Genomic DNA, 25852 nt, shown 5'->3' with positions numbered 1-25852 from the left:
CATCTGTGTTCTGGCTAATATATATGCTGAATCATTTGGTATTATAATATACATTATACAAAATGTATAATACACATTTTGGTAGATTTGGAGAAAAAATATCACTGAACAGAGACAGTGCTTCATAAACCACTAATTTAAGGGAGAGCTTAAGATCACAGTACCTTTCAGGAATCTTTTTAGTTTCCACTCAAGTCAATGTTGAGACTTATTCTTAACCTGAAGAATCTTTTCTACTTAAAGGTTGGTCTGAATAAGGTCTTTTGTAGAATATTACTAAACCAGAAATTTTAAAAAAGGCCTTTTTCATCTTTGACTCACTTTCTTACTGCAGGGCTATATGTAAGATAGCAATAATGTTATAGTTTAATAGAGGTGATTTCTCTGTTGTTACTGTGAAGAAGCTTTATAGACTAGTACAAAATGATTTAAGGTCCTTGAAATGTTTGTTTTCAACTCTTCCATTTTCATGTTTTTTCTTTTTAATAAAAAATTTGCCACTGCTGTAAAATAACTTCTTTTGTAAAAGGAGGCTGTAGAAAAGTCCCTGAAGTGCTTCACTTTGAGGAGCTTTGTTCATCAAGGTAGAGTGCTTTGTAAGCCACAAGCATTATAATTACCTGATTTTGCTCTTGCTGAAATCAGTGGCAAAACTCTTATAGGTTGCAGTGGCAGCAAGAGTGAAAGGAGCTGCTGTGCTTGGGTTTATTGTTCCATTTTCTGATTAACATCTTAAAACTGCATTTTGATAATGTAGCTTCTCCCTTCAGAGAATGCCTGATGGTCTTTTGTTGATCTTCTGAGAGAAGAACAGCTCATCTTCATGCCCAGCCAAGGCATCTATCATTTAACTGTCCCTTGCTGTTCCCGTGTTGAGAATGCAGCACAGCCCTGGCTCGGGGTGTCTCCACTCCAGCTGGTGACCTGTCACAAGAGCTCTTAGACCTCTTTCCTTCCAGCAATGAATTTTTTTTTTTTCCTGCACAAAATGTGGTTTTAACGTTTGGTATTGAATAGATTTAACAGGTCAGGCTCCAGGTAAGGTTACTATGATTCAAAAAGTTACTCTGCACCACTTTAGCCACAGTAATTGTCCAGAAGATGCTTTCTTAGCCTGCAGAAAGTATCATGTCATTCAACTGTCCCAGAGGTCAATGTTAGAAAATAAAAAAATGCATCCTGTTACCTAATGTTTGCTGCAATGAGGAGTATGGACAAGTGCTGAAATCTAACTAACATATATCATTTTGACTATGGAATTGAGCCATTTTGGCATTTATTTCTTTTCATTTTCCTAAACAGATGGTTTTATACCCACCATGCATTTTTTTTCTCACCACTGTTTTTTTTTGAGCAGTCTCATCTAGCTTTCATTAGCTTTTGTTCTCCACACAGTATTCAGGCAAGTGTGCTGCACATAATCTAGGGTTGCAATTAAACAGAAATGGGAGCAGGGTAAACGAATGGCAGATTTGTACTAAAGCTTCTGCCAGAGATAATGGTAGAGAGGTGCAGGGGTCCACCCTTTCCGTTACATCGTATGACTCTATTGTGTGTAGGTATTAAACATCTTTCTCCCTGAGTTTCCTTTCCCTTTCACCTCTGCCTCGTGTCATACGACATCCATCAGTTGTACAAAGGCAGTGTCACATGCTTAGTTATTGCTGCCAGTAGTAATACAAAATCAGACCTGTCTGACATGTAAAAAGCAGAGCCTTCTTTATTGCAGGCCAGTAAAAGTCACCAACAAAAAAGGCTGTGGATTTTTAATGGAAAGAAAGCACTAATGAATAGGCATTAATTGAAAATTAGAGCATGAAAGACAGAGAAGAGCTAAGACAAATCAATTGCTATACCTATAAACCTGAGCTGACAATAAATCAACAGCAATAGCAGCAAAATGCACTGGACCAAAAGAATCACAGATGCAAACAGTTGGATGTTAGGTGGGAATAAATTAGTTTAACAAAGGTTTAACATGCTAAATAATTCCACAACTGAACATAAGTGGAGTAACTATACAAAGAGACTGGATCAACTATACAAAAATAATTTAAGATACGTGTCCTGCCTCTGGTCAGGAGGTATGGTGATTTACTGTGGGATCATAAAGAAGTAAAAAACATGATGGCTCTTTCCTTGGTCATAGTAGGGTCTGTCCCCATGTTAAGTTGATAAGCCTCTGGAATACGTTTGAGTCTTAATTCCCTCTTGTGCTAAGCTCAGATGGTGCACATGCCAGCACCAGGTTTAACAGATGGGCACATGGGCATGAAAGGGGATGCAGAGGAGAAAGCTGGGTCTCAGTACTCTGGCTGTCAGGTGATTTCACTTGTGATGTAAGTGGGGAGTCACCAAGCAACTCTGTGCTTCAGTTCTCCTTGTAAACAATGATAAATTATTTTCCTTTGTTTTGAAAACCAAATTCAGTAAGTGAGCTTCAGTGTTCTCTTGCATGAATTTCATGAGCGGCCCTAAAAAATTTGTTGGCTATTCCCAAGCTTTGAGGCAGATGTTGGGCAGCTCAGGCTGAACATGAAAGAGGATATTTAGGAATAGGTTACAAGGTCATTTACAAAATCTTTTTTTTCTGTTATTCTGTTTTCTGACATGTAAAAACTGGCTTGTATTTTCCAAATGAGTCACTTGTACTGTTCTTGCTTTAAAAACTACTCCTTATTTAACCTACGTTGTTTTGTGCCCAAGCGTGCATGCACTAGGACACCTTGGAGTGAGGGATGTTATGCCTTTGTGATTGCTTCAAAGCAGCCAGCATTCATTTCAGTCCTGAATTCTTCAACATTAAATTACAATAATATTCCTGCTCTCCTCTGGCATTGCTGACATCAACAAAAAAGATTAACTCTAATAACAGGACTAATTTTGTTCCTATTAGGCATTTATTAAGAGCTAAATATCTTGATAAAGCAGAATATGCTGCAACTTGACAGCAGAAGTGAAGCATTCTGGAGACTGCTCCTACCATCCATCCTCCTTCCCTGGTGGTGATGAATGTGCACCATGAAGAAATTAGATAATTTGCTTCACTCAAGTAATAAAATGTTCTGTGCACTTTCTCAGTAGTCAGCTTGTGCATTCTGATCAAGTGGGGAACTTGGCTGATCTTGGGATTCAGCTGATAAGAAAATGGAAATATTTGCAACTTGGAATTGACTGTCAACCACATTGCTTCATAGATTCAGCTGTAATGGTTAAAATGTTGCATATTCCTAAATCTAGTGCTGCTCTTCCCAATAATTTAGTTCCTAAATCTGGTGCTGCTCTTTCAGCTCTACCTGAATTTAAATAGTTATATTGATTTTTTATTCTAAATTTCCTAAGGCTTAGGATCTCTTCCATTATAGTAACTAGTACTGTCTCATACTGGAGGCTGAGGCACATGTTTGGGACAAGGAAGTGCCATATGCTGAGCACATGCCTTTCTGCTGCTGTGAAACCTACAGGTTCCAGGTGATGTATCTGGACAGAATTAACTGATGGAAAAATTACAACTTCAAATTTCAGGTGCATATAAGCAAATATTTTTCTAGAATAGATAATATGGGTTTTGTCTGATCTGAAGCTATTTGAGAATTCAAGTCGAATCCTGTTTAATTAAAATCTATCCAATTAATGCTGCTTGTTTTGTAGGATGGAATTTACACTCCCATTTCCCAGAAGAACTTCCAAAGTACTAAATGACTCTGCAATGTCATATTCTAGGTGCAGTTTTTTCTCCTTCAGTTGAACCTGTCCTACTTTGTGTAATAGCGTGAGCTGGTGCATCAGAAACGAGGAGTCTAATTTTCTTCCTTTGTAGTGAGTAGTCTTTATACTTATTCAGTCTTCACTATTCTTTGTGACTGTCATGTAGTGGAATAGCTTCTACAGGAAGAATGGAGACTAATCCCAGTATTTCTGCAGTAACTGAGACACATAACAGCATAATGGTTAGGGGCATGTAGCTACAAAAGGCCTTGTGAGTTTGTCCTCTTAGGAAAAGGAATGCTCTCAATGACTTTTCTGGAATCTATTGTGTAGTTTAGCAAAAATACCCAACATATCCTTAAATGTCTCAATCAGTTTCAGGTAAAATACAGATAAAACCGTAATTTTTACTTGTTGTAATGCCCATTTACTTCAGACACAAACTAACATCTTTGGGTTTTTTCTCCTTTTGTTCTGTGTGGTTTTGGTCTTAATGTAGGAAGCATCTGGTTGCCCAAAGTAGAAAGGATTAAGCATTTGATTCTGTGCACTTTGCTCACACATGCTTCCTCATTCAGGGCTGTTACTTTAGCATTTTCCTCTACTAGGTATTTGCTGTATTCTAAAATAAGCAAAGTCCAAAAGTAAAAGGCTGTCCTTTATGCATTGCACAGAAGGACACAGAGTAATCAATGTAAAGATTAAACAACGCTGTCAATTAATCATTAAGTTTGGAATGACTTGGCAAAGATTTTCAGTATAATTTGAGAAAGAATATGGGACCCTGCCATTTTCTTAAAGGAATTCTATAAATTTCAAAAATGCCTGCAGCATTTTGTTAATCCATGTCCTTGCTCTGCTGTAAATACCTGAAAACTACATTTCTGAGTTATGCTCAGGTGACCCGGATATGATCAGATGGTGCCAAAGATGCCAGGTCAGCAATCGTTGGTGTCCAGTTAATTCAACAGGATACTTGTCTCAATACATTTTAATTAGCAGTGGGAAACAAGTACACATTAAGTATAGTGGATTGGTAAGATTGGTGTTATACAAGTTCATTGTTATAGGATGAACAGAATGTCTATGATTCTATGATTCTTCCTTGATTCTGAAATCTATTCCATAAGACAGTTGGCATGAGCACCAGTGGTTTAAAATTGCTTTAAAAGCCCCACAGGCTATATTATTCTTAAACCATTGTTTGTGCTTTTTCTGCACATTTTTGTGGATAATTCACATCTGACCAATTGTGCCACAACACTGTTGGGGCTAAAAGTAAGCACTGCTGATCAGGGTGTAGCAGCATGAGGTGTTTTCCTCTGTCTACGCTGTGTTTGTTCTCTCTGGTCAGCAGCATATCAAACCCATGGCTCAGCTGCTTGTTTAGGTTTACAGGGTGGGGTGGAGCTCTGGGGGGAAATCCAACATAATATGTCAGGAAAACAGCTGGCACCATTTGTCTCTCTTAGCAATGAGACAGGGTGGTGAGATTTACACTTAGGGATGAACAACTCCTTTCAAAACTTTTCTTTACAATACTGCAGTTTGGGAAATACATAACAATGGAAGCATGTTTACTTTGTGTGGAATTCATGTCATGATGAGGATAATAAGACCCTCCAAGGCAATAATTGCTTCACTGTAGGGTGCTTCTGCATCTCAAATTGCTCAGCATCTGGGTTTTAAATCATTTGTGTTCCTGGTGGGTAAAACTGCCAGCTAAACAGGCAGGCAGACAAGTAGCATTTTTAAACTTACACAGCATGATCATGGCATGTGTGCATTTAAGGCTGAGCTTATTATCGCCAGAAACTGTTATCTAAACCATAGAGACAGAGACCAAATAGATTCTGTATGATACAATCTTAATAAATTCTTTTCATTGAAAAGCAAACCATTCAGCTTATGTTATAGATGTGGTTTGGGTATTTGGCAGACTGTCCAGCAGGGAAGCTTCGTCTGCTGAGCTCAGAAAATGTGAAATAAATTTCACAGTTTATCTGTGCTGTGGTGAGCACGTGGCTGTCTCTAAATGCCACGCTGAAGATCATGTTATAAGCAGGAAGAGACTTTGCTGTATTCACAGTGAATTATGTTATTAACATGTAAATAGAAGGTAGACCTCAATTTGGTAAGAAGTGAGGCCATTCTGCATGCAGGAATCATTGAAACTGAATCTGTGTTTCATTTTTCTGGGGTTAGACTCTGATGATGAATATTCTGCCTTTGACTTGTCCTTCTCTATTGTATTTTCTGAGTGCTTAGTAGGTAATTGCTCACGTAGACCATGTCTTCCACTGCCTGTCCTAAAGTAAAGAATATACCATGGTGCATATGGAGAGTAGTGTTTTGGTTTTGATGTTTGAAAATTCTCCTTCTGAAGAGCTCCCTGGGTTGGCTGTTTGGTGATGGCTGGAAGTCCAGCTTGAAACAGCAGCTCTGCACCTTAACTCTGAATTACTGAAATGTGGCCAGCAATGAGAAGACTCGTTCTGTCCACCTCAGGTTATGGTTTAACACCTTGTGTTCATATGGTTATATCCCCAAGCCTCAAAATTTGTATTTTGGGCAGGTTTTCAAACCTGCTCTTGCCTATGTCCATCATGTCCCTGTGACAGGAGAGAGGCTTGTGTGGCACTGTCTCTCTAGGCTGTAGCTCTCGAACACCACGCCAATCTAACCACCCTGAAACTGTTGGCTCTGGAGAGACCCTGGTGAGGCTGTGACGTGCATGACATTTCTTTTTGGCACTAGTGGCAGCTGCTTTGAGTTTTTCTTTCTCTTTTCTTTTCTCCCACTCCTCCCCCCACCCACTCCTCCCCCAGGGGTTATTTTTAACTTGGATCAATTCCCTGATCTGATTCACTTTGCAGTCACACAAATAGTTGTACTGGCACAAGAGAGGGAACAGCAACAATTAGCTGAAGGAGCAGTGACTGCACACAGCAGCCCTCGTACAAGAAGAAAAACACCTTGAAGTCCTCTGTACTGTGTCCATTTGAAGTGCCCTCATTCTCTCACCCTTACAGGCTTTTTTTCTTGTTGTGGATTTTCCTCACTTTGTTACTACACAGGTTTTTTTTCCCCTGTACAACATGTTGTTTCAACTCTGCCAGTGCTCATCTGCCATCTCGTTAGTTGTCTGCTGACTACTGAAGCACTTAAGGAAAGAAGAAGAAGAAGAAAGAAAAGAAGAAAAAAGTCTCTGTAGACTTCCCAGCTATGTTAGCTGGTCTTCAAAAGGCTAAAAGAACAATCACTTTCTTGCTAAGCAAGCAATTCTGCATAGAAATATTGCTGATAGAGTCACACATACAGAGTAATGGTACCCACTCCGTGAGGGGCTTTTCCCCTCTGCAGCCAAACAAGCCAGCTGTGCCAGTGCTTGCTGCTTTCATGTTTCTGTGTTATCTACAAGGTAATGTGAATCAGCATTACTTGATGATCTTGAAGGTGTCAATTATGATTGTGGTCTGTGGTTTGGCTCTTTGCTCACAAGTTGTTTTGTTTTCCCCTCTTTCTACGAAGGGATTTTGAATCACTTGGAAGGCTCTTCTACTCTTTAGTGTCATAGTTCCCCATGTCAGTAGTCATTCTCGATATGATCTTTTTAGTTTACCTGCAGTCATGCTTTTTTAATTTTCATCCTCAAGTTTGGGAAAGAGGAGAAGTTATTCATAGGAAATGAAAATAGATGTTTTACTTCTTTGTTTGCTAGATTTCAGAAAAGATTCTGAAAGTTAGATCTTGACTCTTCTTGAACCAACAGCACCTTGAGTCATCCTTTATACCACTGCAAAGTGAACATGATCCTGCCTTCTTCTTCTGTCATTTTAGAGATCAATATAATGAAGTAGAAGGTTTAGATGTACCAAAACTTCTCCTGACAAAATACTAAAACACAGTTTTTCTGGAAACTTCAGCATTCCTGTTGCTTTTTGTTGCCTTCTGCTTTGGCAATATTTGGTTTCAGGGCAGAATGGAGCTTGCTTGGTAGCTGTAGGGGGGAAAAAATCAGTTATGGGGTTTATAGCATAAATTGTGGACCAAACCTGGGCTCCATCTTCCATGGTTTAATCTCAGCCAGCAGCTGAGTACCATGCAGCTTCTTGGAGGAGAATTGAAGAAAAATAAGTAAACTTCATTGATAGAGTTAAGAAAAAAATAATTATAATGATAATAATAATGATAGTAATAATTTTAATGAAAAGGAGAGAGGGAAATAACAGCTGAGAGAAAAAAGTGATGCCCAGTAGAGTTGCTCACCACCCTCTGACCAATACCCAGCCCCATCCCAAAGCAACTGGTGGCTTCTGGTCAACTCCCTCCAGTTTCTACACTGAGCATGATGTTCTATAGTGTGGAATATCCCTTTGGCCAGTCTCAGTTAGTTGTCCTGGCCTTGCTCCCTAAAGGCTTCATGTCCACCTGCTCACTGGCAGAGCATGGGAAACTTTTTCTTCTCCTTTTTTTACCCTGACTTAGGGTAAGCACTACTCAGCAACAACTAAAACATCAGTGTGTTATCAACATAATTCTCATCCTGAATCCAAAACACAGCACTGTACCAGCTACTAAGAAGAAAATTAACTCTATCCCAACCGAAACTAGGGTGCATCTGAACTATGCAATTGAATAGGGAGCTTGAAAATAGTGTTAAGAGAGGGGTAAGTGCTCAGTTCCTCACTCTGTGCCAGCATAGAGTAGGGAAGCTATTGTTTGTTTCTGGGGCATGGAGAAGCCTTGCTGTTACTTAATGTCCATTAATGTGTTCACCAGGAAACCAGAACTCAGTGCTGTAGGAGCTATTTTACTTCCCCTTGGTCACAAAATGGTAATTTTCAGCGAAGGGAACTGTTATTCAGCCAGATCCAGTAGATTAGATGTGTACCTGAAGGCAGAGGAGGTTGAGTTCTGTAAGGTGTGTTTTACACAAAAGAGTGATAAAGTTTCCAGCAGTTTAAGGAAGTGTCCAGAGACTTACCTTTGGAGGAACTTGTTTCTACGTTTACTCATATAGGTCTAAGGCAATTAATCAATAAGCAAGGACAGAGGGTGAAAACATATGGTCTTTGATATTTAATAAATGGATTGACAAAGTCCACCGCTTAATATTCAGCCTCCACCTTAGGAGTATAAATTAATAAGCATTAGGTTCTTTTTAATGAGGAATTTTCCCTTTTAAAACCTGAATGAATTATCAAAAAGAGCTCTGGCAGAATTTCAAAGACATTTTCTGACCTTCTAGTATTCTGGCCTGCATGAATTTTTAACAAGATGCTATATATCTGGGAGGCCTATTAGAATTTGTCTGCATGAAATCTATCTGCCCTCTAGCCCCTCACCCTCTTTTTACTTTTTTCCCTTTTTTTTTTTTTTAACCCCCCCCTTTTTTTTTTTTTAATAATCAGACAACTGAAGCAGAAAAAGGAAAAGTATCTATAATAGCAAGGGAATGTTTAATTTATGCAAATTAAGTTTTAAAAAAGAGTCCTTATTCAAGTTAATAAAACTCCACACATGGTTTTTAAATATTAATAGTGGCTGGCAAAAATCCTTTATTTATAGTGACATTTTCATTTATATTCATTTTTGAATAGTATCAACAATGTAAAGTGTTCCAAGATCTTTTTGAAAATGCATATTTTAAAGTGCATAGCATGCATAACTTACAATTAAATGCACATGGCTATGCTTTTCTTTTTTTGTTAGTTTCTATTCCAAAAAACCTTTAAGAACTCATTCTGGTATCTAAATCTGTTTGGAAAAAAAAATGTAATAGACCAAAGCAGATGTTTTAAGTATTTGTAGACTAATTTTCAGCATAATGAAGAATACTTATTGTCATTATTACTTGCTTTATTTTTCTATTTTTTGAATAGTTGTTCTCTGACCTTTTGAAAATTCAGGGCATCACGCTTCATAAAAGGTTGTAGTTATCTATGCAAATTTTTACTGATGATGTTTTGTATTGTAAATGCCACTCCAGAAAAATACTGTATATGCTAATGAAAACTGAACTGTTTCACTTCTTGACATTACACCATCCGTTGGTGCTACAGACAGAGTAGTCTATCGGCAGGTTATTGCTCTGAATTGTTGTAGCAGTTTCCATGCTTCAGTACCTCACTTTTAACTTCTACTCAGTGCCATGAATTAGAGACCTCCTCCAGCAACTAACTGGGGGTTTTGATCTTGCCCACCTGGAATCTGCTGAATAGAAAGCACTTGGGAAAAACTCTTGCTCCTGGATGTGATTAATGTGCTGCTTGTTCATCACATGGATCAGTGCCCATGTGCACTGGGAGAGAAGCAACCGTTAGGGTATAGTAAACAGATTATTAGAAAGTGGTTGTCTTTAGCCTATTAATAATGGCAGGAACCACTAATAGGATTTCCATGTCACGATTTCTTTTATTCCACTCGTTTCGGGGGAAAGTTCCCTTCTGAGTTAATCCTTTTGCGCAAAATACTTCCTCAGGGTAAATCCACAGGAGCTGTTGCAGTCAGCAGAATGGCACATCAGTTGGAGCTGAGCCACTGAGAGTCACTGAACGTAAAATTGGGAAATTCAGAGTCTGCTTCACCCATTCAAGTGCTAGCTGGTCTCTTGAGCCTGGAGTTCACTGACATTCCCCGCCCTGACTCTTGATTAGGACCACACAAGAGTGGAAAATGATGCTAAAACACATGGTTTAATAAAAGCTGGTTAATTATTTGCTTGTGTTACTTTGTCAGGAAACACTCTCTGGAACAACTCCTCTGTGGCTTGATTTTCAATAGGTAGCATTATGCAGACAGAGCATTGTCTGTCTTTGATAGGGCAAAGTGTAATGGTTTTAAACCGAAGGAGAGTTGGTTTAGATTAGGTATAAGAAAGAAGTCTTTTACAATGAGGGTGGTGAAACATAGGTTGCCCAGAGAGGTGGTAGATGTCCCATTCCTGGAAACATTCAAGGTCAGGTTGGATGGGGCTCTGAGATGTCCCTGCTCCCCCTGTTGGACGAGATGACTTTTAAAAGATCCCTTCCAACCCTAACTATTTTATCATTCTAATTTTCCTTTGCTAGGATGAGGGAGATACAGTTTTAAGGGCATATTGATTTAGTTGTTGAGACTGAGGGCTTCAATAGCTCATACTAGTACTTGCCTACCCATGCCAGATCCTTCCAAGGACACAAAGCAAATCTGGATACATCACTGTTATCAGAGGGCAGTAGGGGACTGTATCCCTGTTGTACCTTTCACCTTGTCATCATTGGTTCTGTGTCTTTCATCTAACTCTTCTCATGCAGCAGAGCTCATTACCTCCAGGCAGGCAACCTGACAATTCCCTCCCAATACCCTGGTGGAGGGATGACAGGAAAGCGGGATGGCACTCTCTACAAAGTGTTTTCCACTAGAGCGAGAGGTGATTCCTGGTATGAGAAAGTGACTCCCATGAGGGTTGTTTATGCTATTTTTTTTAAGGGGAACTCATGGGTGCAAAAAGAAACAGAAAATTGGACTGACAGGTGAGAGCTGCACAAGAACAGTAAGCCCGAAAACCAAGGTAGGGAAACTACAGAGGATCAGAACAAAGTCTGAGGCTGGTAGGTGGCAGGAGCCCTAAGGGTTTCTAGTAGTGCAAAGGGAAGACCTGTGTCTTACACTTCTTTAGCTGAACCTGTGGGCTTTGTTTTTTAAAAAATGTATCACTTGTTCTTTCTTTGCTAAGGCTCAAGGCATACCAAGTTTGAGGCCACTTAGTAACATAGAAGTGCTTTGGCACAAGCTCCTCATTCAACACCAAAAGGTGTACCAAAAGGGTACACCAAAGTTGATTAATGCTTGTACCCCAAACACTGCCCTGAGAGACTGGCCAGCAAACCTCTGCAATCTCATGCTAGGACTGGTATATGGATTGGAGGGGAAACGAGTTTGATGACAGAGAAACAAAGGAACAGGATTTGTTTGGTACACTGGAGATCAGGCTACTCAAAACAGTACTCCTTGGAGTGCTGGTAACCACGAACAGTAAATTCTAGTAACAAGTGTTCCCATAGGTCTGTGTTTTTTACTTTTTTATTTCATATTCAAATGTCTTCATGCTCCATAATGAAAGGACCAGGGTGCACAGGGAGATGAGCATGGTAATAGCAGAACTGAAGGCAGGATCCATAACTCCTGATTTTATCCCAGTGAAGTCTGTTGGATTAAGCCATGTAGAGAAAATAATGACATGATTTTGAAAGACACACAGAGATGTTAATCACCCAAATGCCCTCAACAGTAGTTGAAAATTACTTCTACATGCTTCAATTCAAATAAAGGGACCGTCAATACCTACTCAATTAAGCTGGGTCTCTGTGACAGTGCTATTGACCACAAGGGAGGGGATTGTGCTCTGTGGGTGATAAATGGTGAAATAATCAAGGAACTGTTGTCTTCAGACAAAATACTGTATTCCCCCACAGGGAAAGAAATGTGGGACCTTTTGTTATGGAAGTACTTTCTGAGTATTGTATCAGTGGGTAAGAAACTAGAAAAAAAGGATAATTCTGTGAACCACCTTGCTTATCTTTAAGAACACTAAAATAAAAATATACTGTGCCTTACATCTGCAGGCTGCATAGGACTATGTTTTCAAATTAGATTTTTCTTCTGAATAAGGCAGTACACTTGCAAGGACTAATTTGCATTCAGCGGATTAAATGAACAGGTATCTGCTTGTTTAGGAGAGCATACACCAAAAGGAATTGAGGAGTGGAGAGCACTGACATTTGAATACTGAGCCAACACTTCTCAGAGGTAGCCAAGTCTATGGCTGAACAGAAACAAAATTAAAAGGATGTTTTCAGGTCGCCAGCACAGCTGCTACCTTTGAGTTTGCCTCTGCCTTTGTCCTGTCTGTTGATTTCATAGCATTGCTTTATAAGGCATGACTTCTGATTTGTGCCATGTGACAGAGGGCCTAATTGCTTTTTCTGAAGTTTGGCTATTGGCTTTGAAAGACCAAATAAAGCTGGGTGGCACAAAGGAAGCTGCCTGGCAGTCTGTTTTCTCGGCTGCCCTTTCTGCAGAGCAGTGGGAAGGAGCTTTTCCCAAGAGCAATTTCTCATGCCCTGCTGGGGTCTGAGGTTGGGCTGTTCAGGCAGGGCACACGGTGGGCAGCAGCACCATCAGGGACTGGACTGACCTGGGAAAGTGAGACTGCAGGAAAAGGAGTCAGTGCTGCGTGGCAGAATTTGTCAGTGGTCTCAGTCTTCTGTATTGAAAGCTCTCTTCATGAGAGAGAAAGGAGCTTCAGCTGCTTGTTTGGGGGTTCACGCAGCACTGCCTCAAATATGCCAGGAGGGAAGGGAAGGTGTGTCAGGTTTTCTGGGGAGTGCTCAGTGGTTTAACACCACCACCTTTGCCCTTCTTCGAATTATAGTTTCACCATCTGTGTTGAAAGGCTGATAGGGTCATATAATCTCCCAGTGCTCTCCAGGACGTTTCAGTAGTTTGATACTGGCAGAATGTTTCACATTCTCTGATCTTGTTCAGAATAGTGAGCTGATTGCTACTTGGGTAAATGCTACTAGCAGAAACTCTCTAGACTCTGATTTTCTAGTGTTCATTTAGGCTGTTAGATGAGTGCAGCTATCAGTTGATTTAGATTTCTGGAGTAGGAAAATGAAATATTTCTGGAGGGTATATCAATAACTATATATTAGAAGAATAAACAGTGATTAAAGGAGATGTATTAGCTTTTAAATGCAGCCATTAAATCCAAATATTTTGGTTAGCTATTCTGTTTTCCAGTTTGTTCTGAAATGCTGCAGGAAAACAGTGCAGAGAGTTCTGCCTCTAATACATAGCACAGAAGTGTTCAGTAGGTGCATTCAAAGAGCTGAACTGTCCTTTCCCAATGCAGGGAGAGAGATTCCAGTTATCCACTCCTACAGACAGCAAAGGCAGTGGATAAAAGGGGCAGGTGCAAGTGAAATTGTGTGAGAATTTGTTGTAAATCCAGCATCACCTTTGGCCTCCACACCGATGACTTAAGACCTATTGTCAAAATCACATCAAATCACAAAACTGTGCATCACCTTTGCATTGTGTGCTGGTCCCTTTGTAGAGTCTTGCACATACTTATCAAATACTAATTTATTGTGTGAAGACTTAGATGTGTGTTCATGCAAAGCACTCAATGGAATAGAAGTGGAGTTTTGTGTTGTAGTTTATCGTAGTTTATTTCTGTGGCACATTTTAGGCTGTAGCTTGGCATCTGGAGGTATTTAAGGAAAAAGTAGACTTGGTACTTAGTGCCATGGTCTAGTTGACATGGTAGGGTTTAGTTAGAACTTGATGATCTCTGAGGTCTTTTCCAACCTAATTGATTCTGTGGTTTTTTTAATCTCTGCTTATTTTTTACTGCCTGCATATTTCTCTGATGTGTTTTGGCTGATGCATCTGTCCACACAGTCCTAGACATCCATAATGGAGTTATCGTGGTGGAAAAGAGCCAATGCATATTTAAATGTTTACTGAAACATAATATTTGGGAGTTTTTTACTTTTCATCAGCTAGGCTGACTCTGAGGATGTTTGCAATGCGTTTTATAGATTTTAAATTAATGATATGTAATATGAATGCTACAGAAAAATTAGATATACCTGAAGGGAGTTGGTTGCCCTATATAAATAAGTTTTCATTAACAATGCATGAAAAACCAAAGCTAATTAGCAATAATTGGATATCTGTGTTCTTCATGCATGTAGTGGGAAGAAATAGCAATTTTGTGTTGTTAGGAGAGAGACTGAGAATGAAGAAGGTACTTCTAATTGTGACTCAATATGTGTCAACTCCCTCAGACAGTGCAAGCCACCATCCTTTCTGCCTTTTTCCTTCTCTCTGTCTGTAGGGTAGTTGAGTACTGCATTGTATTTTTTTTTTCTCTCTCCACAAGTAATGATCTGAATTTCAGAAGGTTTTGCTTTGAAACTGCTATCACCCTCTTTGTTTTCGCTTTTTGCATATGTTCCATGATTTTGCTGGCAGGGAAATTCATAAGCAGCAAGTTTTAAATAATTAGAGAATATTAATAGAGAGTGAATTTCAAATTAGTATATATGGCATTTCACATAATCTATTCTAAGTCATACACTCTTCCACTCATGAAGTAGTAATGTACTGTGTAATTTATGAGGTATGTCAAATGGGCTACTTCACAGATTTTAAATATCAGCTCATAAATTGTGAATAATCATATTCACAAATATTATTTCTAGACATTAATTAAAATTAATAATAGATCTGTATACTAATTTTTGACCTCTGGTGGCAAAGACTGTGCATATGGAAGAGGAAACAGTTTTTCTCAATGATTTGCTGCACAATTGCTCTAATAGACAATCTGACTACAGAGTGGAATATCAAGGCTTATATTAGGTATTGAGTATCAAGCACTGGGAGGGTAAGAAGCTGCATTATTTGTTATGCACTGTGGTGACAAGCATCCCACTTCTATAAATTTAGTTCCAGCAGTCAACTGCATTGAAGAAACACTAAATTTTCGATGAAAACATAACTGCTTTCTGGAATGCAGTAGTAGAATAGCTCCATGCTAATTAAACAAATGCAGAAATTCACATATAAATGACTGCACATGGTCTTTCATTTATGTGCATTGATATGTGATTATGTAAACCCTTGAGATTTTTGAAAATTCTGGTCTTGACCAAAAGAAAAAGGAGAAACAGTACATGTTTTTTCCATCTGGAAACTCAGATATCATTTAAAGATTGGTCTTATAAATCAGAAAACAAATTTCTTCAGGAAATTGGTTTGCTGCTTCACTAAAACTTAGTTGAGGCTGCCTTGCCAGGAGGAGCCCTGCTTTGCAGTTTTGTGCCAGTAGTGCCATTTGCGTCAAGAGAAACGATTCACTTGGCTAAGAATTACCTCTGAGATAGGAATCAATGGAGCAGGGTTTTTATAACTTTGTTTATATCCAGAACAGGACATGACTGAAAATCTGGACTGGGCTCTTCTTGTCTAAAGCATCTTATTGTTAAGGGGGTTAAATACGTGGGCAACATAAAGAATGTTTGTGGGTTCTTTGAGTTGGCTTCAGTCTGCCCGTGCATTGTTTCCTTATCTGTAAAATGGGAGGAAAATAGATATTGAGCTGTTTAAAGGAGTGCAAGCAAATGGTTCTGAATTGTTATTTGTGAGTTGTTTGGAGATGCTTTGGTGACTGGAGGTTGAGAAGTACAAAGCTCTGCAGAGTTGGGTTCCTTTCCCTCCATGCTCGTGAAGTGACTGTGGATGGTTTCCAGGCTCAGGTCTGTCTCTCTGTTAATTTCTCTATTTATCTTCCTCTTAGCTGTCTTTCATAGCTTTTTTTCCCCACTATCTGCATGTTTTCTGCCCCTAAGATATGTCCTGGCAGGTGTTTTTTGCGCTCTGCATGGTCTGTAAGCTTCATCTATGCTTGCACACCTTTCCTTATGAATTCCATTTCATCCGATGTAAATCCAGCCCTTAATTACCCTTGTGTCAGAGATGATTTTCTAGTGGTTTCAGGAATGTGTCTGAGTTTCCCTTACAGCCTGCAGTGCAGGTTTCAGGAGACAGCAGTAGTTGATATCTATATTACAATCTTCAAAAAGAGATCAAATGTGCAGTGTGAGGGAATAGAGGGTTCCTGCCTGTTTGCTTTCACTCAGGCTGTGCTACAGCTGTAGCCACTCTCCAAAATGGGACATGGCAAAATTAAAGCAACTAAAGCACTTCCATGAAACAGAAGCAGATCAGGAATTCAGTCCACAGTCTCTTGCAGGAGCAGCAGGATTTTTGTATGTGGAAGGTGTGATTGTAAGGAGAAAAAAAAAAAAAAGAATCAGAAGGCAAACCATAGACATTTTAAGATGGATACAGAGCACCAAAGGGAGAAAAAATGTTAACCTGCTCTCTTGGTTTAGTCTCTCTGTCTGTAAGGAGATTTTGTTGTTCCTCTGCACTCGAGAGGAGTTCTTAGCACACCTAATTGAGTTGAACTGGCCTTTAACAACATAAATTCATCAAAGATTTCCTTGATAGTGGCCATTAATATCTTCCAGCAATAGCAAAAAAATCTTTAGTATTTTTCAGACTAAACCGGAGGCTGCACCTTGGCTTGTCTATTATTATGAACATATGCATTGGCTTCCCAGCTATTTGGATTTAGGTTTCTTTAAGGATCATTTAGGTCAGCTGGTAAGTGCATTTTGTTAATTTTAGCAACTGAACATGTAGGTCAGTATTTTTTTCTTTATTTGGTTACAAAAGAAATGGGGCTTTGCTTGTTTATTTTGTCTTTTGTCTTGTTTTCTTTTTCTTTTTAAGGTCTGGGGACCCAGAGAACAAATACATCATATATTTTTTCTGGTACAGCATAGTTTTATTGTGTTTATAATTTGTTAGTCATTCTGTTTCTTACCAGAAGTAGCTTTTGTTTCACGATTACACAAAATCTACTGGGGATAGAGAAATGAGATATTTACAGAAGAAGACATCTTTCTTCTGTTTCTTTACTAGATTAAAGATGAAAAATTGTAGAATGAAAAGGAAAATTAAAAGAAATGCTTATTTGTTCTTGAGATAATATGTTAACACTATTCCATTATGTGTATTTATCTCCAATCTGTATGACTCAGAAGATTTGAATATAATAAAACTCTGCTACACCAAAACCAAGAGGTGATAAAAAAAACATTGTTCTGATTTAATGTATTTGACAAATTACCTCAAAAACAAAATATTACTTCTTTTATTGTTTTTCTTTCCAATGCAGAAAGAGCCCATAACCTTATCAGATCACAATTCCTTAGCATTGCAAACTTTGTTCATAATTAAAACAGTCTGTATATCATTTAGAGGGTTTTTTTGTTCAGAATACAATTCAACCTGATTTCTGGTACATCAGGGCTAAACATACATACATACAGACTTTATTTTTCAAGACTTTATAACTGGATTCAAATGGGGCTTTCCCTAAGAAAAGCCAGACTGGTATCCTGCCCATTTCTACTAATACACTGATATGATTTTACTCCGTTTGGTGTAGGTTCTACAGTATTTTATTTGGAAAAAAATCAGTGAAAATATTAGTCCCCTCATAGCTAGGGAGAGTTTATTCACTTCCTAACAAATGATTCCTCAAGGTTAGGTTTAAAGAAAGTAACTGCAACTAAAATGGGCGTACTAAGGAAAAAAAAGTAAACTAAAAACCCTGTAACAGTAATAAAAAAATTTTTAGTGAGATTATGTGACACCTCCATTATCTGCAGAGAATCTATATCAAACCTGTCCTTGGCCTTCATTTTTTGTTTGATTAAAAACAAACAAATAAACAAACAAAAACATCGAAAAAGATGTTAGCTTTTAAAATTATTTTTAAAATTATTCCATTAAATTTAAAAATACTTGGTACATAAAAGGACACATATTAGACATAAGAGATAACTACAGTACACACATTATATAGAATAAGACCAGTGTAGCAAATGCAATCACCACTGAAATGGCTGAAATTTGGTGAGTGCAATTTGCACAAACAGGATTAAAAAACAGCTGGCAAAATTTGAGTACCCCGAATAGCCTTGTGTATTCTGACACAGGATTGCAACACAATTTGGCCTTTATTAAATCTGATACATCAGATGCCTCAATGAATTAAGAAAACAGGTTTCTAACCCAAATAGAGATGTAAGAGCATCTAAAAATGTCCCTATTGAATGAACTGTCAAACTAAAAAATCAAGATCACATCAAGTCAATCAGCAGGTTACCTTTTTAATTAAAAAGCCTAGTTTAGTGGCTTCACGTATATCTTGCTTATTTGTCCGGTTTTGATTTTTTTCTCTTGTATGTTGGCTGTTAGGCTGCACAAATTGAAAGACTTTTCAGCCTATGCAGGTCACATGCAGGGTGGTGGTCAAAATAAATCTTTTGACTAGTCCACTGTCTTGGGATGTTCAAAGTAGCTATTCATACCAAGGTAATTGGGAGAACCACGTTTCTTCATAGTCCTTAGATTTGGGCATGGGTGGAAGTCATTTATCAGTAAAAAGTAAGTAGGGAAAGAAAAATAATTCAAAATAACCACTTTAAACCAGGTTGAATAAAGTATCAGTTGCCTAAAATAGACATGTTCCTAGTGTGATCCAGGACAAAACACAGTAATAATAAAACCCTCTGAAAATAGTTCTTATCTGAGCTATTTAGACACAGGCAGTGCTCGTGACAGAGGATCCTGTGTGACTGTGGTCACTTCACATCCTAATACAACAGTCCTTGATCCTCTGTTTCTCCTAAAGCATGTGACAAGCCTGCCTTGCAATGTGCTTACTGAAAAAGGAGGCAAGAAAAGGATAAACCACACATACAGTGGTTGCTTCCTTTCTTTCTGGTATGGTTATATCTCAACCTGTGACTCCAGAAGAAAGAAGATGAGAAGGGCAGTGCAGAAGAGCAGTACTGCAATGTACAATCTTTTGACTTTATGTTTTTGTTCTCCAGGGTTACCAAAACTCTCTTGAAGAGTTACAGTTGAAGAAAATTCAAAAAACTATAATTTCTTTGTCCTACCTTGTTGCCTGTAGGATGACTTCTTAGTTTGGTTAAGTTTCTGGAAGTTAAAAGTCACTTAGATAGACAATTTCTGTCAAGGACATGCTTAATCAGCTGCACTTGGGTAGGAGGTAACAGCAGCTCTCTCTTGGGCTTTGTAGTAAGTCTTCATGTAGATAAGCAACATGGTCCACTGGCAGCTTAAAAGTGTCTATTCTGTTTGAAGCAAACTCCATGGACTCTAAGCTATGTTCAGAGTTACTTTGATAAATGCATATCTTAAATATTCCCAGCCAGAGAAAAGTTTTTAAAACTGGTAGACCACCTTCCCCAAGCTAGTGAAAGTTTCGTGTCATTCGCCTCTCCTAGTTCCATTTTTTTTTCCCACATTCAAGGCTAAAGGAATAAAGCCCATTATACTTCAAGAAGTGTATTTTGATTCCTTTTATGTTGTCTTCTTTAAATATGATGTTATATGACAGTATTATTGTAAATCTGAGAGTGATTCTCTTCCCTTTGAAGCTCAGACCTATTCTTCATTTTAATGTGTCTACCAGCTTCACATTGCCTGCTCTGCCAGATTCCTGTGAAGATGCAGTGCATCTGCTTCTGTGAACTCTGTCATCTCCTCCTCAAATGTGGAGCTGAATTCAACTTTGATATGAGAGGGGCTTAGAGAAAAAAAAATTACTCTCTGTCACTGGAAGTCCTTATAGTTTTTGTTAGAATCCTATTTATAGTCTGTTCTTTAGTGTTACTGCATTCTGTTTGACTCCTGAGTTTTTCTCCAGATGCAGTGAAGGTCTTTGAACGGTGCTTGCACTTAAAAAGTTACTGCATCTTTATAAACATACCTGGGTAATGTAGACAGTAAAATCAATCTCCTTCCTTTCTTTGGCTTTGACTAGGAAATATCATAGTATCATTACTGTATAACTGGGTATAGATCATATTTTAGAAAGAAACTTTTGTGGGCTCTTCAATTTGGTAAACCTATATCCCTTAGACAGAATTTATTTCATGATTTGATTATTTAGGTTTCAGAGATTCGTGTCACAGGGGAGAGAATGATTCTATAGTGGAACATCCATCAACCACTTGAGAGGGTATTTGTCTATACAAGGAACTGTTCTAGAATATCTTTTCCTCTGAAATAACTGTGTTTATGAATGGTCTTTTTCCTTTAACTATTCCTTAATCTGAAGTGTGTTCTCCTGTAAGTAGGCCATAAGCAATAATATAGATGAATGATTTTCTTGAATTTCATTGAATAAGATCGGATTTGCTACAAATTCCTATGGTAAAATTATTTTTAAGGGTTATTATAATACCTGCTTTTCTCTGTGCAAAAACTTTTGCTGCATGAATTTATACCAGCCTGAAGGCTTGGCCCATGCATTGAAGCCAACATTTGACTTTCCTTTCCTTATGTATAATTCATTTGGTGTGTCTAGTCTTTGATGTTGACTAGGTGGTGGGGTTTTTTTGTTTCTAGCAGGATGTGGATTTTAACCTTCACGGATATTTTCAAGAATTTATCTTTCAGAATTCATATTCACAAAGTGAAGCTCACAGGAACTGCCTAGTATGTGAAAACAATTTATTTTTCTGCTAACATAGTATTTAAATTGATTGCATAGTGCTTATTAGCCAGTAACTTCTATATTTTGCATATTGGCAACAAGTCAGTGTCTGAAATTCAGTATGCAGACTTTTTTGTCAGGTGGGCCTTTGGCTGTGGTGCCTCTTGGGTAGTTCTCATGGGTGCTGTATTTAACTACAGTGATTTAGAGGGGTGGTGCCTGCTGCCAACATCAGGTTTATCCTGAATGATGTTGATTCTGCTCTTGTGAAGTTCCCTACCAGATACGCCAGTAACTTTCTATGCTTTTCAAGGATTTTGCACAAACGTTTTCTACCACAAAGAGATTAAACCACTGACTTCAAACCACCTAATTCTCTGAATAAAGAATTTCCAGGCAGGCTTTTGAAGGAATTGGAGACCTCTTTGATTTCCTCAAACTTTCATGAAGTCTTAATTTGTAATTAGTATCGGTTAAAGTTCCGTGCCTGAATTTCTGTCAGGCATTGCAGGATGTAAATGCAGATGCTCTGGTGTTGGCTACCACTTTGATATATTGTTTATTAATTTGTGGTGTTTTGATACCTGTCAGCATTGGCCCCAAGCAGTGGGGATGGCAGCTGAGAGTTTCTCCAGTCTGAGTTTTGTTACAGGTTATTTGAGGCTGGTTTGCAAAAAGGGGTTTGATCCTTCAGTTTTCTGTGTGCGTTACTTTAGTGTTGCTGGAGAAAGAAAAAGGTTATAGTAATATATTTTTATTAAATCTTAATTGAGTTTGGCTTCCTGAGACATACAGTAGATACAGATAGTTAGGTAGTATAAGAAGAGTAAAAATATGTATGAATTCCTTTGTCTGTCCCTTTTTAATGAGTTATTTATTACGCTTTTCATTATGTAGGCATTTCAAGCTTGATTTCATTTATGGCAAGCTTTTATGATATCAGAAACTGATAAAAACTAAGTAATACCATTAAAATGATGGTGCTTTTTTAAATCTTTGAACCTTTTAAATGCAGCTTGACATCCTATGAAAAGAATTGAAGGATACCAATTAATTCATAAAGATATTTTATATTTTATTTTCAAAATAGATTAGGACCTGAATGCTATAAAGTTGTTTCTGCTCCTTTCCATTACTCTTGGTTTATGCCTGTAGCTTTTACAGCAGTGCCCCTTGTGAGCATTTTATGTCTGGTTTCATGGGTTTGATCCCAGGATTTCAGCCTGTGTATATCCCTTGGAACATCCTACTGTCCAGATAAACCAGTTTCGAGTTCTTTTCCTACTGTCCATCACCACACCAATACAGATCAAGCATTTATAAACCACATTTGTCGCATATTGGTAAAAGAAACAGAGGGTATTCTATGTGTGTTTATTCCATGTAAGATATGGATACAATATGTGTATACATTTGATTTATTTGGGTGTTTACCTGACAAAACCATGGAGTTGCCAGCAGTCAGACTGCAAGTGGAAATCATTACCTCCCACGATTTGTCCCAGAAAGGCACTTCAGTCTGGCCAAGAGAGGACAGTGACCTGCTAGTTGGCACAATTCTAGTCCCAGAGTCCAATCAAGTTAGGAAACTTGTTTTTTTTTCCTATAAGGTCTGTGCTGGAAGTTACCAGATCAAAGGAATTAAAGATTATTAAAAAGATTGTGTAGAAGAGAGGCAGGTGTACTGAGTAGCCATTTGTGGCCTCCTTGCATTTCATTAGAGGTTGCTGTCCTTAAGGTAAGGGATGTATGAATATTGATGATTTAAAATCATCTTTTTTTTTTTTTTCCTTGTTGTTTAAAACTATTCCCTGCTTAGACTTTTAAATAAGGCATCTGGTAACCCCACTGAGTTGTCTGTAACCCTGAGATGAATGACTGGTTAAAAATTTCCAGGTTTATTTTGTGAAATTTGACTTTGAGAATTTCCATAAATCAGTTAAATTATTTCTGTTAGTGAACAGGCTTTTTGTCCTTGTTTTAAAATACTTGAGGTTACTGTAAGCATACACACGTGTAAGCATATCACTCCCTTGCTGCTTCTGAAGTTGCCATTTGGTATCATGAAGGGTAGGGTTTTGTGCAAAAGTAATAAAGGCTTCTCATTATTTTTAGGAAATTTAACTAAAAAATAATGTTTCAACTAAAATGTTTTCTAAACCATGTGGTTCATGTTCTTCTATAAACAATTGTGCCTTTAAAGCAAAATATCTCCACAAAATCTTTTGATAAAAGTCACTGTAGGTTATCTGTACAAGGAAACCATAATAAATATATAAAATAATGATAATAAATACATTAAAAAATGAAGCCACAAAGGAAAACGTCATAGCAACTTTTCAATCATTAAGTGGATGTAAACATTAATAGCTTTTTTTTTTACTTTTTTTTTCCATGCAGAGTAAAATACTCCCTATTCTTGGACTCAGAGTTCCATCCACAAATTTGTACTGTGGGATTTTTTAGGTTCATTTTAATTTATTCATTAAATTTATATTATTTATTATTTAATTTATTAATTAAATTTAATTTCGATTTTTTAATATTATTTTTCTATGCTATAGGGTCTAGAAGGCAATAGTTACAAGTGTTACAGAGTAAATTTCACGTGCAAATAATGGCCTTTCAAAGATAAGTGTTTCAATTGCCAGTACACACACAGACACTTCCTTATACCCTTATACCATGCCATTTATTGTTCTGTATTAGCATCTGTGAAGTGTTATTTAATGCTCTTCAGTGTTGCACATGTGGCTCAGCAGCACAATGAGCCAGATCAGAGCCGCAGACCTCGCTGCCCTTTCAGCTGAAAAGCCAACACTTGATGCGATATCCCTGAAAGAAGCAATCAACAGATTTACAGAACAACACAGCGCACTAACTTTTACTGCCTGTCCCCAAATCATGATATTAAATTATGTGTTAAAAGGATATTGGGAGCACAGTCTTCTGAGGAATCCAGCTTGCCTCCCGTTCGAATTAGCATATAAATGAGCTGAAGTCTCGGCTTCAGTCTCAGCTGAAGCACAGCCTAGATGAGTTCTCCTGCGTTATGGGTCTGTGTATGTTAGCTCTGTGTGTTAGCTCGGTCAAAATACAGCTTTGTGGACAGACATACACACATTTTGGAGATGCTGCATAGGCAGCAAGCAAAACAGAGCAGCAGACACAAGGGACAGCGTTCACCTCCACTCCCATGTTTCCTGTCACTTATCAAAATAGACCTGGTACACAGGTATGCAACTCTGCGTCATACAAAGTGCTTCCCAAGGAGGACAGATCTGTAAACTTAAATTGCTCTTGTTGTCCCATGGAACAGCACTTGGTTATTCCTAACACAGAAGCTGTTAGGTACAACATAATTTTGAAAGCTTCAGTAGAATTGTAAGTGTCCTTCTACATGTTCAGCTAGAACATTATTCTATATGTGAGTAATCCAGGGCCTGCACACTACCTGGAAAATATTGTATAAACCTCTTCAAATTAAATGTAAATGATACCTAAGGACTTATTAATGAAAACAATAGTGTTGTGTTTTGAGAATAAAAAAAATAGCACATTTTGGAATTAGGAAGGCTTGCATTACTGACAGAGCCTAGAAATGGGTTTGTTGGCAAAAACAAAGGGTGGATTGTCCTTTAGAGATTTTAAGCCTGAGCTGTACCTGGCAAAGCATGTAAATAATGGTGCATGACCTCTTTGCTTTATTGCTAGTTACTACCAGTCTTGATTGTGCAGTTTGAGAAGTACATGTGAAATGTGTCCATCTCTATGAATTTTTGACATAGCATTAAAACCAATGGGGCAAAGGTGGCTCTTCAGTGTAGCTGGCAACAGTGCAGAGAGTTCCTACTCTAATGAAGCATTTATGTCCCAATTTATTTTGTAGCTGCAAAGAACAGAACATTTTGGACTCCAGTGGGATCAAGTATTCAAGTACAGGAAAGGGCCTTTCTTAGAAAGGTCTTCTCCTGCTTGACTGTTGCATGATCTCTTCCAGGCCAGGCATAAGCAAAAATACATGGATTTCTCCCCAGGTGGAATACTGAAGCCAGTACTTGGGTACTATCCAGAAAGGAGATTTTATTCCAGGAAGGAGTAATTATTTTTTTGAGTACTGTTGACAGGAAGAAAGCTTTTATTACTAGCTTCACATCTTCACAGTAAGAGTTGGAAAAGAATTTTTCACGTCACTGAGGATAGTGTAATGAATTATTAATACCAAGCAGTTTATTAAAAAGAATGTTTACTTATATTTGAAGTTCTCCTCTTCAAGAATGTGGGTAAATCACAAAATATCTTTGCTGATTCAAGACTAAACCTGAGGGATCTGTAAAGGTCTTAGAGCAGACCATTAGTTTTGTTTGCAATAGCCTTACTGAAGTCAGAACACAGTATCAGTCTGTCTATTGGTAGAGGAGAACCTTTTTACTTGCATTTACTTTATTTTGTTTACACCAGGGAAGTAAATAAAACTTTGAAACCATCATTTGCATCCTTAAAACATATATGATCAGATCAGGAAAAATTATAATGTTTTCCACTTTTTGCTTTTACTTAAAAGTTAAAAATGAACAAACAAAAAATAACAACAAAACAGCTTTTTTTTGCACTTCTTAAAAAAATATTTATTTATCACACCTTTCATCAAAGAATCCAAATATATCTGTGAATGGATTAATTATCATGAAGCTGTATGCTACTGTCACATATTTCTTCACAAAGAGTCCAGGCACATACTTGAACATCTGTCAAGAGAGGTGGGATTTTCTGTGTGGGAATTGCCATTGGAGGGGAGTTACTGTTTGTTTGAGACACACATCAGGTTTTCAATCATTGTGAGTGTTGATGGAATGAGAACAATGGACATATTTTTATTCTGTGTTGTGTTTTCTAAAATAGTCAGTTTGTTTGGTCCTTGACCCTTGAAGGTATTTAAGTGGCTAACAAGTAGGTCAGAGCAATATATTTCACTTATTT

At 37.9% G+C, this 25852-nt stretch overlaps 1 long non-coding RNA gene across 2 annotated transcripts in view; it reads left to right on the top strand.

Annotated features, from left to right (window-relative positions):
- The first annotated feature begins 16852 nt into the window (after nt 1–16852).
- LOC126636430 (uncharacterized) overlaps nt 16853–25852 on the top strand; it is a 91355-nt gene continuing 82355 nt past the window's right edge. For both annotated transcript variants that reach the window (XR_007627986.1, XR_007627985.1), the window contains exon 1: nt 16853–16935. This is a non-coding gene — a long non-coding RNA (uncharacterized LOC126636430). The remainder of the gene's footprint in view (nt 16936–25852) is intronic.

The sequence above is a fragment of the Myiozetetes cayanensis genome, unplaced genomic scaffold, assembly GCF_022539395.1.
Source record: "Myiozetetes cayanensis isolate MyiCay16 unplaced genomic scaffold, myiCay2020 scf13, whole genome shotgun sequence".
NCBI lineage: Eukaryota > Metazoa > Chordata > Aves > Passeriformes > Tyrannidae > Myiozetetes > Myiozetetes cayanensis.
The sequence above is the reverse complement of the archived record's forward strand: the minus strand, read 5'-3'. Positions and strand labels throughout refer to the sequence as shown.